General features: G+C 39.8%; 1 long non-coding RNA gene across 2 annotated transcripts; it reads left to right on the top strand.

Moving 5' to 3' along the window:
- The first annotated feature begins 1365 nt into the window (after positions 1-1365).
- Positions 1366-17514, top strand: LOC141381302 (uncharacterized). Of its 2 annotated transcripts, XR_015481332.1 has the most exons (4): positions 1401-1706; positions 1826-1866; positions 13498-13667; positions 14853-17514. It is a non-coding gene; the product is annotated as an uncharacterized LOC141381302 (long non-coding RNA). The 2 variants fall into 2 exon arrangements; XR_015481331.1 differs by lacking the exons at positions 13498-13667; positions 14853-17514 and having other exon boundaries at positions 1366-1706; positions 1826-3718.
- Positions 17515-19039: the final 1525 nt, after the last annotated feature.

Genomic DNA, 19039 nt, shown 5'->3' with positions numbered 1-19039 from the left:
CATGTTCTCCCTGCGTTCGTGTGGGTTTCCTCCTTGTCTTCCTTTTTTCCGCAGTCCAAAGACATGTGGTATAGGTGGATTATGTAAGCTAAATTGTCCGTAGTGTATGTGTGTGAATGAGTGTGTATGGATGTCTCCCAGAGATGGGTTGCAGCTGGAAAGGTATCCGCTGCGTAAAACATATGCTGGATAAGTTGGCGGTTCATTCTGCTGTGGTGACCCCAGATTAATAAAGGGACTAAGCAGAACATGAATGAATGAGTGAATGATACTAAAACATATAGTTTTATTTTCATGCTTTTGTTAGGGAATGCCCTCCCCACCTCAATTTGAATTCAAGAAGGCCATTAATATCCCCCCCCCCCTTAACTGTTTAAATGTTTAATAAATAATTAAAGGTACTGGTTTGTATCTGAAGCACTAACATGACATGCCAGCAGGCTAAAGGTTTTGCATCTCTCGTTGTTCCCTGTGGCTCTTTCCAGCACTGAACTTAGGCAAAGATTAAAGCCAAGAGCCCTGTTTTTCTCAGACTCCCAAACTAAATCCCTCCCTCTCCTCTTCCTGTGAGAACACTCTGTCTCAGACAGATCTCGCACTCTCTCCAAGGGAGAAAGTCGGGTCAAGCGGACCTGCACTTGAGAGCTGCTGTGGAGTCTCCCTTGGGGAAAATGCAGCACTTGTCTCTAATAGTACTGTCCTAAAAAGGGTCTTGGAAATGGGTCCAGGAGAAAAGCCAGCACCAAAAGATCAGCTTGGGGCCCAGTGCAAGAGTTTGCACAAAGTAATCGACTTTGGAATTGGAGGAATTTGAGGCAAATGGACACCATTTGAGCCCTGAAATTTGAGTGGATGCTTTGCACAGCTTAGATACTCGTGCCTTTCCTCCCAGCCTCTCATCGCCCTCCCCGTAGTCTTAATAAAACAAACAGGTCACGTGGTCAGGTCACATTCCCATGAGTTTATCTGATGATTAGAGATCTGACCTGTTGAAAACTCATTAATATAGAGTTCCATCCTTTTAAAATCACATCAACACCTATTTTGGTTTACTCTGTGGTGTAAATGGCATGGGAATCAAAGTACAAGCTGAACCAGATTGAGAAAAGAATTTAGCTTTCTGTCCCTTTGACCTTCAGCCGTGCTGATCAGGGATCAGCAGCTTGTGATTGCGGTGGGAGAAGAGTATGTTAAAAAGGGAAAAGCTTTGGGGGAGACTACAGACTCAAACCGTTCCATCTCAAAGGCCCCCAGGGCGTCGTTAGGACTCCCACAAGAGGGGCACTTCTGTTGTTGGGTACGGCCATTGAAGACCGCATCTGGAAAGCATTAGTCTATTATTGCCCATGCAGGCCTAAGAGGCGTATCTCATGGGGAAAGTGCAACTCTCTACCGTCACTGCAGTGAAGTAGTGTGAGGTCGAAGAACGTGCATGCGTGAGAGGCAGCTAGTGTACCAAGCTGATTAAGAGATATGAAAGCGTCTGTGTATGATTCTTTGTTCGAAGGGCTGGTCTTTTCTTTTCGGAGCAGGAAGTGGAAAACAGCATCCTTGGCAACAGAGCTCCTCCATCTGGACCATGAGCTGAAACAAGATGGCTTTGTGCGATTTGCCCCCACCTAACATTAGCTGGCCTGTGCCAGGTGCTCTGCCTTCATCCTCAACGACATCAGCCCAGCTGCGAAGGGAAGCCCCATAAAGAGCCTGTAACTATGCTTATTTCATTGAATGTCACACAGACAGTATATTCATACAAGCAATTTGAACTTCATCTGGTTTGGATTTGTCAAAAGGCTTACTATTCTCTCTCATTTTTTTCTTTCAGTGTCCTGCACCATCTGCAACAAAAGCCCTGAGGCGAGGATGGTAAGAAACATTATTGTTGAGCATATCCATCTGCAATACTGATCCTCCCAAGAACCCATCTGTGACAGTGGATGATCACAACTTGATCTCACACTTAGTGTTGCTGAAGATTTCCTCAATGTGCCATCTCCATGAGCGTGCCATAATGCGAGATCACACTGTGTTTGGGCTGACTGCCAAGACCTGAGACGACTTGGTCCTCACCGTCACCTCCAGACCCCCTGCCATGCTTAGTTCCGTCACTCCTCCCAGTCCTCTCTGACTATACCAGCCCCCGCTCTTCTCTGGCCTTGACTGGGCTGTTATTGAGCGGGAGGCATTTCACAGACACTCCCTCAGAGACTAGTGACCTCATCACCGGGCAGGAAGTCAAGGGGTTCAAGTTCTCCTTGTGAAAGTAATCCCACACTTCCCTGAATATTTCAGCTGGTGGTAGTGGTGGTGGGAGGGAGTAGAGCATTGGGAGATGGATTGGGGGTGTCAGAAAGCCCCAACTCTGTTGTTTCTCACATTTGCCACATCGTCAGTGTTGGATGCTAATTCCTTTTTCTTCACCTCATAAAGAAAATGATTTCAACACTGGGCCTGAAGCATCTGTATACGTGGCAGCAGACATGGTGAGAGCTAGAGGGGCCTGTGTAAGACAAGAATCACAAAGGAAGGCCAGAAGACATGGCGTAATGAAGTAGTAGTCTCCAAAGACGTGATTTTGATTTTGAACTTGTACTGTATTCACACTACACCGATGAAGCATATCTGGAATAATAATACCCTGATGAGAGAAACAGAAAAACTAGAGCTTCGTTCCCTTATGCTGAGGGTGATCAAGGCTGTTTGTTTGTCTTTTGCTTGTTTCTGCCAGGAGTCAATGCCTTAAAAATGTCACTGAAGAAGCATTACAATGCTCATCCCACCTAGCTGCATCGGTTTAACTGTAACCATTTTAGTAATAATAATAATAATTATTATTTTTATTATGATTCCTTACAGCGTAGCAATGCTGCTGAAGGTATTGCTGTCGCTTTACAGCAAGAAGGTCGCTGGTTCGAGCCTTGGCTGGCTCAGTTAGCGTTTTTGTGTGGAGTTTGCATGTTCTCCCTGCGTTCGCGTGGGTTTCCTCCGGGTGTTCCGGTTTCCTCCACAGTCCAAAGACATGCAGTACAGGTTACAGCTGGAAGGGCATCCGCTGCGCTAAATATATACAGGATAAGTTGGCGATTCATTCCGCTGAGGTGACCCCAGAATAATAAAGGGATAATAATAATTCCTTACATTTATATAGCACTTTTCTGAACACTCAAAGCACTTTACACATTTTGTGAGGGGAATCACCTAATCCACCACCTGTGTGCAGTATCCGACTGAAAGACGCGACTGCAGCCATATTGCGCCAGACTGCACACTACATACCAGATGATTGGTGAAGAGGAGACAGATTGATGAAACCAATTATGATATGGGGATGATTGGCAGGCCATGATGGACAGAGGCCAGTGACCAAATTTGGCCAGGATGCAGTGGTAAACCCCTACTCTTTTTCAAAGGACATCTTGAGATTTTTTAACGACCACAGAGCATCAGGATCTCGGTTTATCGACAGCGCTCACTGAGCAGTATTGACCTTATTCTAAAATGCGGAAGTGCGCCTGTTTTCGCGATTGTCTTAAAAACTTCCGTTTCAGTCGCCCATGGGAGAAATGACTAGGAATAATAAACGGCAAAAAACGGTCAAACTACTTGCTCTACAAACAAATGTTTGCATGACTACACAGACCAAGTAGAATAATATACCAAGGAAATATCAGTTTGCAACATCAAACAGCGAAACGAGCAGTTTTTAATGTCTAAAAATAAATGGAACTGAATGAGACCGGAAGTCTCGTGCCAAAAAGATTCAAATGGCTGCGCCCGCTCGTCTGCGGTGAATAAGGTGAATAGTGTCCACGTTAATATACTGGGGAGTTAGAACTGGGGAGTGAGCACCCCCTGCTGGCCTCACTAACACCACTTCCGGCAGCACCCCAGCTTTCCCGAGAGGGGTCTGGCTGCAGACTCGGTGCAGTGCAATCTGAGCTGCATCCAATGCTTTTTAATGCGCTTACCTAACTTCATCCCTAACCCTACCCGTCACAGTGACGTCACTCATTACATTGAGTGCATTGTGTCTGACATTGCATCACCGAGTGATGAGTGATCATGAAGGCTGCATCCAGACTATTGGCTTTCCCATGTGGTCTTCCATTCAAGTACACAGCCCTGCTTAGCTTCAGTGGGCAACCATGTGAGAGTTGCAGAGAGCTAGCTGCCGTACAATAATGTCCAATGGGTGTTGGATATGCACATTTATCTTCATACCGTATAGACCCTCCTAAAACTGCACATGCAGAAAGAGAATAATGGATAAAGAGCAAAACACACATGCAAACTATTTACTTAGTCACATTGCATGCATGAGTCCTTTTCTTGGCAGAATCAGTAGAAGTCATTTTGCAAAGGATTGAAAACACCCCCAGCTCAAAGTTATATTAAACACTCCCTTGAGCAGTATTTTACTTTTAAGCACCCAAAAAGTTTTTTTTTAATTAAAAGTTGTTGAAAAATTGATGATCAAATTGCAAAGATTCCATGCCATGTTCCAATGCAAGAAACCAGTCCAGAAACAGTCTAAACCAAGAAAAGAGTCATGCCAAAATGCTGCATAAAACCAATCAGACATGCATGTTTCAGAGGCGAGAATTGAATTGATGTTTAAAGAGTTTCACTTTAAGGAAATTGTGATAATTCTTTTAACACATATCAATAAGAAACAGCTCAGCTGGATGCACTGAACCACAGATGCTTTAGTAGACACCTGTCCTTCATTTGACAAGGCATCGTATGTTTTGATGATAACCCACAGACAGGTTTCAATCTGCCTTTCCGCTGACGTTGCAAAAACCGTACACGCAAATATACACATTCACACTTCCCCAGAAGGGAAAGTCTCGTCAAAGCCACTCCTACTATGCTTGAAACAAAAAAAGGCCTGCCAGAAAACACACCAATTGAATAACAGAAAGCATGAAAAAAAGAAAGAAATCCGAGCCTGCCAGGACTGGTCTGTGCTCAAACACAGAGGAAACAATGAAAAGACTTAATCTCCCAGATTGTTGGCATTAAAACATAAGATTATACCTCAAAACCTCAATATGTTTTAGACATCATGTGTAGCTTATTCTTAGAAAACATACACCACTTGAAGTGAACATACATTTACGGCATACCAAACCGCAACTCTACCACACGCAGTATGAAAAAGAATGAAAACGCACACAAGTGGGCTGCAGACCAAAAACCAATGAAAGCATTCAGAATGAGTGGCATGCTTGATCGACAGAAAGATTTTTGTTTTGTTTTGAGGAAAACACTGCATAAAAGACCTTGTGGTAAGAAGACACGGGGGGAAAACCCACTATCTGCGTAACTGCAATTCGTATGTGGGGGTCTTTGTGTTTTGGAGGACTTTCCATGTTAGTTTCTTCCATGCTGCGATTCAGTCTATTGCGAAATGAGCCATTCACATAAAAAGTGGTGCAATAACTGGCTGAACATGCAGAGATAACCCATAAACTCCACAATGAGATCATTCAGCTCGTATCGTCCAACAGTGAACAATCAAGAATCATGATGAACTGTGCTGCCCTGTGCTCAGGGCGTCTGGTGCGGCAAATTTGTGAAATGTATTAAACTTAAGATTGCAGCGCAACTCATTACTCTGCAGCTGCTGAAGAAAGTCCCTCTCACAAGGCCTCCTCCACAAGCCCATGATCTGACCAGGAAAGTAACAGCAGCAGCACTGGGCCAAGGACAAACGCAGTAATGCACATTATGGAATAGTGATAAAAACTGAAACTGAACTTTAGTAGCGTGGGGGTGGGGGACGGAAAAACAGGAGAGCGAGATGAAGGAGACGAAAGAGATGTGGGGGGTGGAGAAAAAAAAAGAGATGGAAAAAGAAATGATTGAAGGAGAAAAACATGAACTAGAGAAATGAATCATTAGAGGAGAAAGGAGAAATTGAGGAAAAAAACATGGTGCTTGAATGACTAGAGATGGGAAGTTTGATAAGATGACTAACAGAGATTGATTGTTCTCTACAGGAACGTTGTGTACCTCTAGTTTTTGAAGGGGCTTCAGTGGTGGCGTCCTTGACATGTAGTGTTGTGTATGAGATAAGACATGACTAAAAAAAGAAAAGATTATAGCAACTTCTGCTCCAGCAACATATACTCACTCTTGACTCACCAAATATTGATGCATGGTCAGGACCTCTTCTTGTCACTCATTGGTAAGTGACATTTTAGGTAATGTTTTTGTCATTATGAGGAAGTAACCCAGCTCCTAGCACTTAACTTAGCCATTTGTGAATATAAAAACTGTGCACTACCTGGCAAAAGTCTTGTCACCTATCCAAGTTTTAGAAACACCAAAAATAACTTGACTTCTTGTTGATAATTTGGTATCAGAAGTGGCTTATATGAAAGGCAAAGGCCTCTAGATTACGCTTATTTTACCAAAATAAAATATGATCATGCCTTGATTTTTAATTATTTAATTAGGACAGTAAGGTCTGACTTTGCTTAGACAAAAGATTTGTCACTTAACAGAAATAATGTACAGTAAAGAATATAAAGTCATGCTGCAGTGGAGAAAGAGTTAATATTGTGAATGACTCCCATGAGCTTAGAGGACTGCGTCCATACATCTCTGCAATGACTCAAATAACTTATTAATAAAGTCATCTGGAATGGCAAAGAAAGCGTTCTTGCAGGACTCCCAGAGTTCATCAAGATCCTTTCATTCATCTTCAATGCCTCCTCCTTCATCTTACCCCAGACATGCTCAACAATGTTCATGTCTGGTGACTGGGCTGGCCAATCCTGGAGCACCTTGATCTTCTTTGCTTTCAGGAACTTTGATGTGGAGGCTGAAGAAGGAGCGCTATCCTGCTGAAGAATTTGCCCTCTCCTGGGGTTTGTAATGTAATGGGCAGCACAAATGTCTTGATACCTCAGGCTGTTGATGTCACCATCCACTCAGCAAATTTCTCCATACTGAATGTAACCCCATACCATGATTTATCATTCACCAAACTTGACAGATTTCTGTGAGAATCTTGAGTCTATGCGGGTTCCAACAGGTCTTCTGCAGTATTTGTGATGATTGGGATGCAGTTCAACCAATGATTCATCAGAAAAAATCCACCTTCTACAACTTTTTTTTTTTTTTTTTTAAATGATCTAGACCTAGAAGTCAAGTTATTATTTGTTGCTCTTCCAATTGGGATTGACGACAAGACTTGTGTCAGGTAATGTACATAGCAAGCAGATAAAACTACAGTCTTGTGTCGCTTATTCAAAATATGACTAATCCAAATCTTCCAATGCAGCGTAAGTTATTTATATGAGGAGTTGACATAATTTGCCAACAACTAGATGTTGTCTCTCACAAAATAAAACATTTTTATCAAAAAGCATCCTATATGCCATCAAATGCCATCCATCTGTGTCTCATGACTGATACCTTTATGCCTTGTGGCCTGCTGCTTATTTCTGTTGTTCAGAAGTAGACAGGCAAGCAATTAGGTGCTCCAAAGCATTTCCAAAACCTGATGGTAATGAAATGTTTATACAATTATTTGTATTTTTTTTTGGGGGGGGGAATTAGATTTTTATTAGTTTTTTTTCTTGAAATAACATACAATACCATACAACTATATAAAATATATAAAGGTTCTTCACAAATTACACATTTGTTTATCAATTTAGAAAATAAATAAATAATTCAACAACCAGTAACAAAGGTATAAAAATACTAAAAATAATAGTACAGAGCATAACAGGATAACATTTCAATTGAACATTCACATTTCAAGTGAGGAAATGAAAATCTCCCACATATCTATTTCCTTGTAATCACCATTCATTTATCCAAAATTTTCTCATATGATACGTTCTGAATTATGGATTCCATCCATAACTTAAGTGTAAGGCCTTGAATATCCTTTTAAAACCTCAGTATTATTCGTGCTGCTGTAGTAATGCCTAAAATTATAAGGGTGAACTCATCATTTGTAACATGTGGAACCTCAGTTTTGTCACCTAAAAGGCATATCCAAAAAAAAAAAAATTCAAGGATGATTCCTTGGATTTACTCATTTTTTTATGTTAAGTGGTTGTAAACAATTTATTTGTGTTGAATTTAAACAAACAAATTAAGTTGAACATTATTAAATTGAATTTGTTTGTTTAAATTCAACACAAATAAGTAGTTTGCAACAGTTCAGCATGTAACACTTTTTACTGTGAGGGACATTAAATGCTATCTACCTAATTGTATTAACACAGATTCCCAAAAGGGTTGAATCTTTGTACATTGAAATTATGTACCAATCTCCTGTTTCCATTTCCAGCATTTATTATCATCTAAGCATCCCATTCTAAAAAGTCATACTGGAGTGTAATAGTACCTATGAAGTATCTTATACTGTGTAAATTTACCTCTTGCTTCTTTTATATATTTTCCACAATGAGAAAGAAATCTATCCCGGAGATCTATTTCTATATCACTGCTAGTATCTTTTTGCCAAATCAGTCTTAAACCTTCACAGTTTTTATCATTAATCTTTGAACAAAATTTGTAAAACGTAGATACTTTTTAAAGCTGTTTTGGGAAATTGAAAAATGTTTCCAACATATTCCTATCCTGTACCTTGGGGGCCTTTTTTTCAAAACAGTGTCTGATTTGTAAGTATTTCCAAAATTTCTTTTTTCAAATCATCATAAGATATTAGTTTAACATTATTAAATAAATCATTTAAAGTACGTATACCACTTCTAAGCCAATGATGCCAAAATAAGGGCTTTTTTCCAATTTTAATAAGGTTATTATTCCATATTGAGGAGTAGTATTGAGATAAGTGAGAGATTTGCTTCGCTGAGGCCATCTTCCAGCCTCCACCACGGCGACTGAAGCTCTGCACAAGACTTTTGGCCAGCGGAGAAATTAAAATGGTCGCGCCCAACTGAGTCTGGTTCTCCCAAGGTTTTTTTTCTTCACTCCCATCAGGTGAAGTTTTTTTCCCTCTCCGCTGTCGTCACTGCCTCGCATGGTTCAGGATTGGTAGAGCTGCGCATCGATGAATTTGCTCTTCAGTGTTTGAACTCTCAGTAATAATTAAATCACACTGAACTGAGCTAAACTGAACTGAACTTAACAATAAAACCTGAACCACACTGTTCCAGTTACTTTGACCATTTATGTGAAGCTGCTTTGACACAATCTACATTGTAAAAGCGCTATACAAATAAAGCTGAATTGAATTGAATTGAATTGCCACCTCTTATGAGCCACTTTCCAGATTTCCTCAGCACAATTATTTGTATTTTTAAATAGATGCAAACCGCTTAATGATATGCACATGATGCAAATTACCTAACATATTGGTTGACCCCACTTATCATAAAACTGTGTAAACTTCTCAATCTATGACCTGAGCAAGACAATAAATCACAGATCTCAGAGGACTTTTTGTGCAACTGGTTGCTGAGGGGTCAGGAGGACGAGTGTCCCTAAAAGGTGGAACACCATGGTGCTCTACTGTGTGGGAAACGAGAATGGGAATACTTTCAGGTCTGTTTGGGATAATTGGCTGCGTCCCTCAGCTGGAGAGCAAGATGACTGTATGTGCAAAAAGAGTGGAGTTTGCTGGGCCTTGGTGCTGGGGTAAGTCTGGTTCCCATTAGACTAGAGGCCCGGAGGTCGGTTTGTTTGCACAGGCAGAATGTCCCATAGGAGAGAGGGGGCAGGACACAGCGGCTCCGCCCAACTGGGCTGCGTAACAGAGAATATCAGCTGAAAACTCTCATGCTTTTTCTCTCCCTGCACCTATCCACCCCCTCTCCTGTTAAGAACAAAAAAGATCTAATAGACAACTCCAAAACTGTTTATGTTCTGTTCTCTGGTTATGTGCATAAGTTCATCCATGTGTTATCGAGTGCACATGCTTTGATGGATGTGTCATTCACCGTTGAACCTTGCCCATTACTAATCGCCTTTCGGAGTTAAATGTGCATGTGAGGACAAGTTATGGTTTGCAAGGGTTTGGCTCCTGCTGTGTGTCAGTTAAAGGTTTTTCTGTTATCCCTGTGGAAACAAGCACACCTTACGTAGGCCTGAATCTGAATCACGCGAACACCCTCCATTAAACTCATCCACATCCTGTCTGGAAGTCCAGACTCATCTAGTCCGCTGTCCCACAGTCATCCTTTGTGTCTGGAGCTGCTGTCATCACATTTTTGTCCCATCAGTGAGGCATACCAGAGCTGGTTAAGGAGACCGGGAGCTGATTACAGGCAGTAAAGTGGTAACAGCACCCACAGCCATGGTTCGACGCTAATGGCTAAAAGAATACTGTCTATTTTTGAAGTGGTTTGACATTGACACCTCTGTGGCAGTTTAGCTAGGGCTATAAAAAGCTTTACGGGCCTTAACACTGAAGATACTAGACACACTAGAGGCAATTTCAGTGTAAAGGCGTCCCGTTCCCCTCTCCAAAGAGGGGTGGAGGGCTCTCAGCCTTACCCCAGTTCCTCTGTCACAGGGGGGTGGCTGATTTATAGACTCAAGAGCTCCACTTCAACTTTCCTGGAATCTGGAGTCTTTTGGAGGAGCATGGGGAGGTTGAGAGGGTGAGCACACACTGGAGAAAGACGGAGGCCATATTTCTTTTTGGCTGTTAAATCAATTGACTCCCAGATGTGTGAGAGTTTACTGAGGTCTAGTGACTGCACGACAACCTCCTGCCCACTGCTTTCAGGTTGCATACCAACCGTTTCCTGATGGATCCTTTTTCTTACTGAGTTAAGCCTTGGAGAGTCAAAGGGACTGTTATTTGAGATTGGAGATCCTAAGTGTAAACTCTGACATGCCTCAGGCAGTGACCCATAGTAGTGCAGAGAGCCAGAAAGGGTAAGGAAGAAAAGGTAAAGGCCTTTGTGGTGAAAGGTCTGCTTGTTTAAAGACTGACCATTATTTTCACCTGAATTGAAGTCATTTGTTTTGAGAACATACGGAGTCAGACAAAAAGCAGGATGAGTCGGATGTTTTTGAAGGATAAGGATAGTCAAAGACTACAACTGAAGCATTACTTTGTTAGTAGATCACTTTGCAAGTATGTGACAGTGACACTATCAGGGCCAGAGATTTTTGCCCTCTATACCAACTTTTCATGGGCTGTTTATCCAATGGAATACATCAACTATCCATCTGAATATAAATGATACATTAATACAACAACAAAAAATACAATATGGACAAACCCAAACTGTTGAGTTATGGCCCATTACCACTGAGTGATACGGTATGGTACAGTTCGGTTTGGTAACTTTGATTGGCAACAGCATTCATAAGCTCAAAAGAAACATGCACGGATCTAAATGTGTTGCTGCAAATTGACCCTCTACATTTATTTTAACATTTTACTAAGTTTGAAGTAGAAACCAAGTAAGTTTGAACGCCCTATGGTCAAATGAATCTCATCAGTTGACTGTTCCCTGGGTTCGAACTGAAATAGGAAAGCGAGCCTTTAGTCATGCCGCACCCTCATCCTGGAATACTCTTCAGTCTGGACTAAAAATGTCTGAGCTCATCCCAATTACAGTTTTTTTAACAAACAACAACAGTCCATTTCTCAATGTATGTGTTTTTAATATATTGTAATGTGGTAAAGCTGAACAACTTAACTGTATTTTTATATTATATACATTTTCTATTTATTATTAATATTATTATTTTTTAATAAGTCTTGTGTTGCAGACCTCTTGGCCAGGTCACCCTTGTAAATGAGATCTTGATCTCAATGGGTTTACCAATAACTGGGTATACCAATAAATAAACATATAAGTTTAAATAGCTGTGTAGCTTTAGGATATCTTGATTTTGTGGGGCACTTCATGTTAATTGAGTTATCATATGTTGTAAAAAAAGGAATATATTTTTAATTATTTTATCTCTGTTTCTTTTCATTGTTTAAGGTGAAATATTAACCAAACTTCTTCTCTTGAGTGTGATAATATAATCAAAGACCCACAATTGCATTGTCAAGACATTGAAAACAGTATGAACAACTAGGTCAAGACAGTATGAACAACTGCTTTGCATTACGCTCCGTCCTTTGAGAAGAAGAACATTTTATTGTCAGCATACTCGCCAAGTCATGACGCAACAAATAACAATCCCCCATTTTTAATCGCCCACAGTCAGTAATCTAAGGCGTTCCGCTGTTTCAACATGGAGCCCATTTGCAACAATCTGCTTTCAGTTAGCACTAGCACAGACAACTCTGTCAGGATTCCTCCGCCAGATGATTAACTGCGCTCTTCCACAAGGCTATCTAGAGATGGTGTTCCTCAATTTATGAAGCATTCTTCACAGCAGCTGGGACATGCCAAACTCAGACTAGTAGATAAACGTTGGAATTTACTCAGCATAACTCGCCAGTAGTCGGTGACAAAGGAGCTTCTGTTATGATATAAACACAAGAAACATGCGGATATGTAAACACTCAGAGATTTAGCCAACAGACAAAGAAAGTCAAGGCCGAAATTTAACAAAGACCTGAGTAGTCTGGGCTGATTTAGGTGTTGCTTCTTGTTTTTCACTTCACCCTTCCTAATACCTGCCAGATGTGGAAACTCCCATTAGGGATCAGTGCTCTGCCTCTTATCCCTCTGCACTTTGAGTCATCAACAACGGTTATCATTTAACTGAATCTGATGCACAAGATTCTGTCCAAAGCGTTCAGTCCATTTCAAATTGTATAAAGCATCTGTGCAGTCCGAGATTTAGAGATACTGAGAAGGTGAAGGTTTAGCATCAATATGGTGTCTTTTGTTTTGTTCATTGAACTGATACTAAATTCACCTGGCTGCATTGTGTGTGGTTGCAAATTATATGAAGTTAATCTCTAAATATAATTTGTATTTATAAACATTTTGTCTTGAAAATATTAATGTAAAGACTCTCACTAACATCTTTTCAGATATAACAATATGCATTTAGGAGCTGTCCCTACATTCCGGTCAACTCTGTTTCATCGGTTATGAAAAGGCTTGGCATAGTGATGTCACTCTGGTGGGAAACCAAACCAGGCTCATTCTGAAAATGTACCTGTATATACATTTCTAGAGAGCTACAAATACATTCCAGGAGCTACGCTTTTTGAAGTTTTTTCACAAATCCACCAGAAGCTGCTGTGTACTCTTTTTGAGATCTCAAATTTCTTTTGCGAGTGCCATTCAAGCCTATTGTTCTCGCTAAAACCACCAGAGGCCGCTGTCGACTGACTGACTGACTGACTGACTGACCAATCAACTGACCCATGCTTCTCCTTCCCTAAACACAACCAATAGTATTTTCAAAAGCACCGATTCACCCACCCACCCACTTCCCTAAACCCAATCAACAGTTTTAAAAGCAATCCAGAAAAGAAACGCTCTCGCTTGATTTTACCAAGTTTTCAGATTTTACCACATTCTCACTCTGTTATTGACTTGTTTATTTAACTTTTTGGCTTCTGTTTTTGCTTTCTAGAATCGTTCTTCACCAGACTCAAACCCTGTCGTTGTGGTCAACTCCCCTCTGCATCTCAAGTCTGCCAACGTACATGGCGAGCTAACTGGACAAACTGGTAACAGCGGGAAATCCGTCATTACGGAGGTAAGCATTTAGCTGGTAAGCGCGATAAGGAACAATGTCATACCGCTCCGAATTGTTCACTTTAAAAATGAAATGCAGCCATTTGTACTTCTGGCTACATAATTCACAATCTCCAGAAATATATATAGGGCTACCTTTTTTGTAATGAGCCTATGTTGCGGGAAACTCTGGAAGGCATCGAGGCATGTCATTATTCTCCTGTAATTATTTCATTTTCTTTTCAGCTTAGTCCCTTAATTAATCTGTGGTTGCAACATCGAAAAAAAAAAAACGCCTCTTCTGTAATTAATTTGTACAAAATATTAAGGATACACCAATAGCATATTAATTATTTGTCGACTCTGTTATTGTGATATTTAACTGAATTTCTCATTCACTTAAATAAACTATGAAAATACATTAAAGGTCTCCCATTTCACCCATTTTATGAAATATAAGATAAGCCTTTGGTGTCTCCAGAATATGTCTGTAAAGTTTCAGCTCGAAGTACCCATCAGATTATGCCACAGCCATGTCACCCTGCAGCCCAAGACCGGTTACTCACTAAAGCTAAGCAGGGCTGAGCCTGGTAAGTACCTGGATGGGAGACCACTAGGGAACACTAGGTTGCTGTTGGAAGTGGTGTTAGTGAGGCCAGCAGGGGGCGCTCAACCTGAGGTCTAAGTGAGTCCTAATGCCCCAGTAAAAGTGAAGGGGACACTACACTGTCAGTGGGCGCCGTCTTTCGGATGAGACGATAAACTAAGATCCTGACTCTCTGTGGTCATTAAAAATCCCATGGCACTTCTCGTGAAAGAGTAGGGGTGTAACCCCGGTGTCCTGGCCAAAGTCCCTCTATCGGCCCATACGATCATGGCCTCCCAATCATCCCCATCCACTGAATTGGCTCTATCACTGTCTCTCCACTCCACCAATAGCTGGTGTGTGGTGAGCGCACTGGCGCCGTTGTCCTGTGGCAGCAGTCGCATCATCCGAGCGGATGCTGCACACTGGTGGTGGTGTGGAGAGACCCCCCTCATGATTGTGAAGCGCTTTGGGTGTATGGCCATACACAATAAATGCGCTATATAAATACACATTACATTTACATTTTACATTACATGTAATATAAAATGCAAAATATGCCCAAATTGAGCTCAAAGCAAAGTGCAGCTTTTTTGTATAGTCTTTAAATGCAAATGAGCTGGTTCTCCCCACCCACCGTTCCCATGTGTGTGTCTGCTTCTCAGATAAGTTTATCTGATGTGTTTGTGGTGGAGTTTATTCAAGCCGCTCTGCAATGATGAGTCACACACAAATTCGTTTATCTGATGTATTTGTGGTGGAATATTTTGAGGTCTTTCTGTCACACGAATGCTGCTACAGTTCGCAGCACACACACACACATTTACTGACACCACGCAGATGTGATGATTAGCGGTTATGAATTACATAGTGATTTTACTGTCTTTACCTTACTATAAACATGCACTGTTTTAAAAGCGTTTTACACTTGTAAAATTCCTTCTTGAGGTGCAGCATATCACAGAGAGCTGGAACAGATCTTTTAATGCCAGTTTATCTACAAATCATGTTCTGTGGACATGTTTTTACACGTAACTATGGAGACATGTTAATATGTACCTGTCAATCAAGGAGAACAACACTCCTACGTCACTTTCCAATGGGCCTAAAAATCTGGATCCTACTGTATTTTAATGTTAAGAAATTACAAAAAAAGAGACTTATTGTGTTTATATCACTACAGTATGACATTGGACACAGTATACCTAAACAAAGTTCAACACTACACATTGATAACATCATTTTTCCACTCAAATGGAGTTTCAAAGCTCCTCCCTCACTGAACAAGCAAGTTTTATTTAATTTCCAAATCAATTATCTCTATTCCACTAGAGTGTTGGCTACTCTACTTCAGGCTACTTTTACTTCAAAACACAAGATATTACACAAGAAATACCAGTATTTTATCTTTTGTCAGTTTAATGGCTAATTTGTACGAATTCAGTCATACGAAAAAGTACAATTTTAAAAAGGAGGCGTGGCACCCAACCCCACCCCTAACCCCAAAAGTCATTGGGTAATGGGCAAATAGTACTAAATTGTACAAATTAGATCGTACAAATTCATAGCCACAAAATCAAAAAGTTACAAATTGATGTGAGATTGCGTTCAAAATATACAAGAATTTGAGGAGGCAAGTGATGACTATTGCCATCATTGGTGATCAGTCTACTTAGGAATTTAACCACTATGAACCATTATGGTTGAGGGTATGAGAATCCTAAATGAACTGGATGTCTTAAGGTGCTCTGCTCTGCTGACAGGCATAATATATGCTCTGAATTTAGCTACCTCAAGGAACTTAAATATACTTGTGAAGTTTCTCGAACTTGATGGACTGAAGCCCAGTGCAAAAGTTTTGTGTCTCAAGAACATTATTTTCTGAAGTTTCTACTTAATTCAGAGTAGATTTTGCTCTCTATGTTGCACTTGATGTTGTTTTGCATTGTAAACATTTTACCAATTTCCTGTACTTAATTTATTTGAGGTTCTAAACTTGAAAACCTGCATGTATAACCATGGTCAGGCATACATAGGGCTCAACCTGTGCAGTGCACATGCCCTTTTTAGTCTTGGATAGAAAGTGCCCCCGCGACATATACCGCCCTTCAGGAGGCATGCGACACCACCGCTGATCAGAACGCGCGACAACACCGCTCTTAAGTACGCTCGCGGCGACAACTATGTAAAAGTCGTCATGAGGAAAAGGCCATTTAGCGAACATAATAAGATTTGTTGTCTGAATTTCATTTTGTTATATGTTGTTGTAACTTTAAATATATTGATGCAAACTGTTGCAGCTTTTTTTTTTGTATAAACAATGCATTTTAGAGTGTGCCCTTTAAATTCTGATGCTGTGTTTAAAAGATGCAGTGTGGTTTCTGGTTTGAGGTTAGTAACTAAACTACAGATAATGCACAAAATGGTGTAACATGTCAGCTATGTTACTGTCAACTTGGTTAGTGGTTATAAACAAGTTAAACAACATATAGCAACAGATTCAATCACTTACCCTATCACATTTAAGCATTCTGCATCATTTTACATTAACAATCGATTCAGTTTATTGTAAATTATAATTGTATTTTGCATATACGTTTTAGGAAAAATGTATGGAAAATGCCTGAAATGTTCCTGCAATTCTAGAATGAGTCATATAAATAACCATATGCTGCATTGTATTGTATGTTTTTTGCATTGCACAAATGGCGTCACACAAATCATCAGCAAGCTTAACATGTTTTGATTCTGTTCTGTTGTTCCCCTTTCTTGTTTTGTTTTGACCTTGTTTGCTTTGTTCCCAATTTCCCTATTTCTTTCTATTTTTATAGATTTGAGTTACACACCTGTTCTGTTTCTAGATAATTAGGTTCCCCATGTGTTCATTACCTCAGTTTCAGTCTCAAGTGTTTCATTGTTCTGCACTGTATGGAAGACCTTTTCCACCACTGAATAAACAAAGAACAAGGTAATTCTGACTTTGTGATTGTGTAATTGTAATTGTGAGCATATATCTCCCGTCTGTTACTTCTTTTTTTCTCAGAGCTATGTAATATGAACTTGCATTTGCTAGTTATTAAGACCACATTACAAAGTATATACTTATAAGTGTGAAGTAAAAAATAAAAACAATGATACATAAACAAAAATCTCAATTCTGATAGATTTTTACCGAAATTTGAGAAATAAACTCACAATTATGAGTTATAATACCCTGGTTTCATAGATAAAGCTTAATTTCAGAATAAAATCGTTTTTTGATTCAAGATGAATCACGGATCTTTAGATTTGAGACCACAGGTTAAAGATTGATTTTCTCTAAGCTACATTAAAAAAAAATAAAAATTAAATGTCCTTATTGAACTATATGACCTAATCCTGGTTTGGATAAAACCCTGTGTGTGAAACTAAGTCTAATTCAAGGGAAAGAAGCCCATTTTCTTAAAATTGTGAGTTTGTATTGTGCAATTAACATTTATTGTACAATAAGAGGAAGTTCAACCTCCCAAAGGAGCTGCTGAAACAGTTCTACACCTCTATCATTGAATCAGTCATCTGCACATCAATAACTGTCTGGTTTAGCTCAGCTACCAAATCCGACCTCCAAAGACTATGTCGAATAGTTCGGACTGCTGAGCGAATCATCGGTACAACCCTCCCTACTATTCAAGAACTGTACTTATACAGAGCGTGCAGACTCTGCCTCTTTGAACTGTTACCTTCTGGTCTACGCTACAGAGCACTGCGCACCAGAACAGCCCTACACAGTTTCTTCCCTCAGGCAATCCATTTCATGAACACGATAATAACAATTGTGGAACAAACATCACTACTTGCCATACACTTTATTCACATATACACTTATTCATACTTATTCACATACACACTATACATGCCAAATTACACATAACAGCTGCACATTTAACATTGTATATAGCAATATAGCTCTACTTGTCTATTTGTATATTTGCATTCACTACTTACTGCATTTTTATATATTTATTATCTGTTTTTTTCTGTCCCTGTAATTCTGTTGCACTGTAGAAGCTCTGTCACGAAAACAAATTCCTCGTATGTGCGAACATACCTGGCAATTAAGCTCTTTCTAATTCTGAAATCAGATTTTCTAACTTGCAAATGCAAATTATAATGTCAGAATCACATGATATAAACTCACTATTAAGACTTTTTCTCCCATAATTTCCCTTAAAAGTTTGTCAAAATTCTGACGTGCAATAAAAAGAAATAACTGCGAGATCTAAGCTTAGAATCACAATGAAAAAAGTCAGAATTTTTACACAAAAATCTAAATGACATTTTTTTAATTAAGTGGCAGAAACAGGCTTTCCATAGTTGTGTCATCTAAATGTTTAGTGTTTGTAATGCATTTTCGCAGCCATTTTCTGTGCATTTATCAATCACATTGTATGTTTTAAAGAAAATGTTGTTGAGCACAGTCATGACCTGCAACAACAGGCTGTACACAAGAAGAGTGTCATAGTGCAACATTTCAACTCCATACCCATGTTAAACACATTTTGTCTTTCTGTTGGTCTAACATGTGAGTTATTAACATTTCTCCAATTAATAATCACAAATGAACATTCTTTATAACAATAAAGCTAATTAAATAAAAATATATATTTCTTAAAACATGTTAAAGGGATTGTTCACCCAAAAAGAGATTCTTTTTTGTTGAAGACAAAGGAAGATGTTTTGAAAAATGCTGGTTGATGATACCCATTGACTTTCATAGTTTTTTTCTTACTATGAAAGTCTAATGCTGCATTCACACCAGACGCGGATGAAGTGCCAAGCATGAGTGACTTACATAACGCAAAGATGTGAACAG

This window comes from Danio rerio, chromosome 3 (genome assembly GCF_052040795.2).
Source record: "Danio rerio strain M-AB ecotype USA chromosome 3, GRCz13ab, whole genome shotgun sequence".
NCBI classification, from domain to species: Eukaryota; Metazoa; Chordata; class Actinopteri; order Cypriniformes; family Danionidae; genus Danio; species Danio rerio.
The sequence above is the reverse complement of the archived record's forward strand: the minus strand, read 5'-3'. Positions and strand labels throughout refer to the sequence as shown.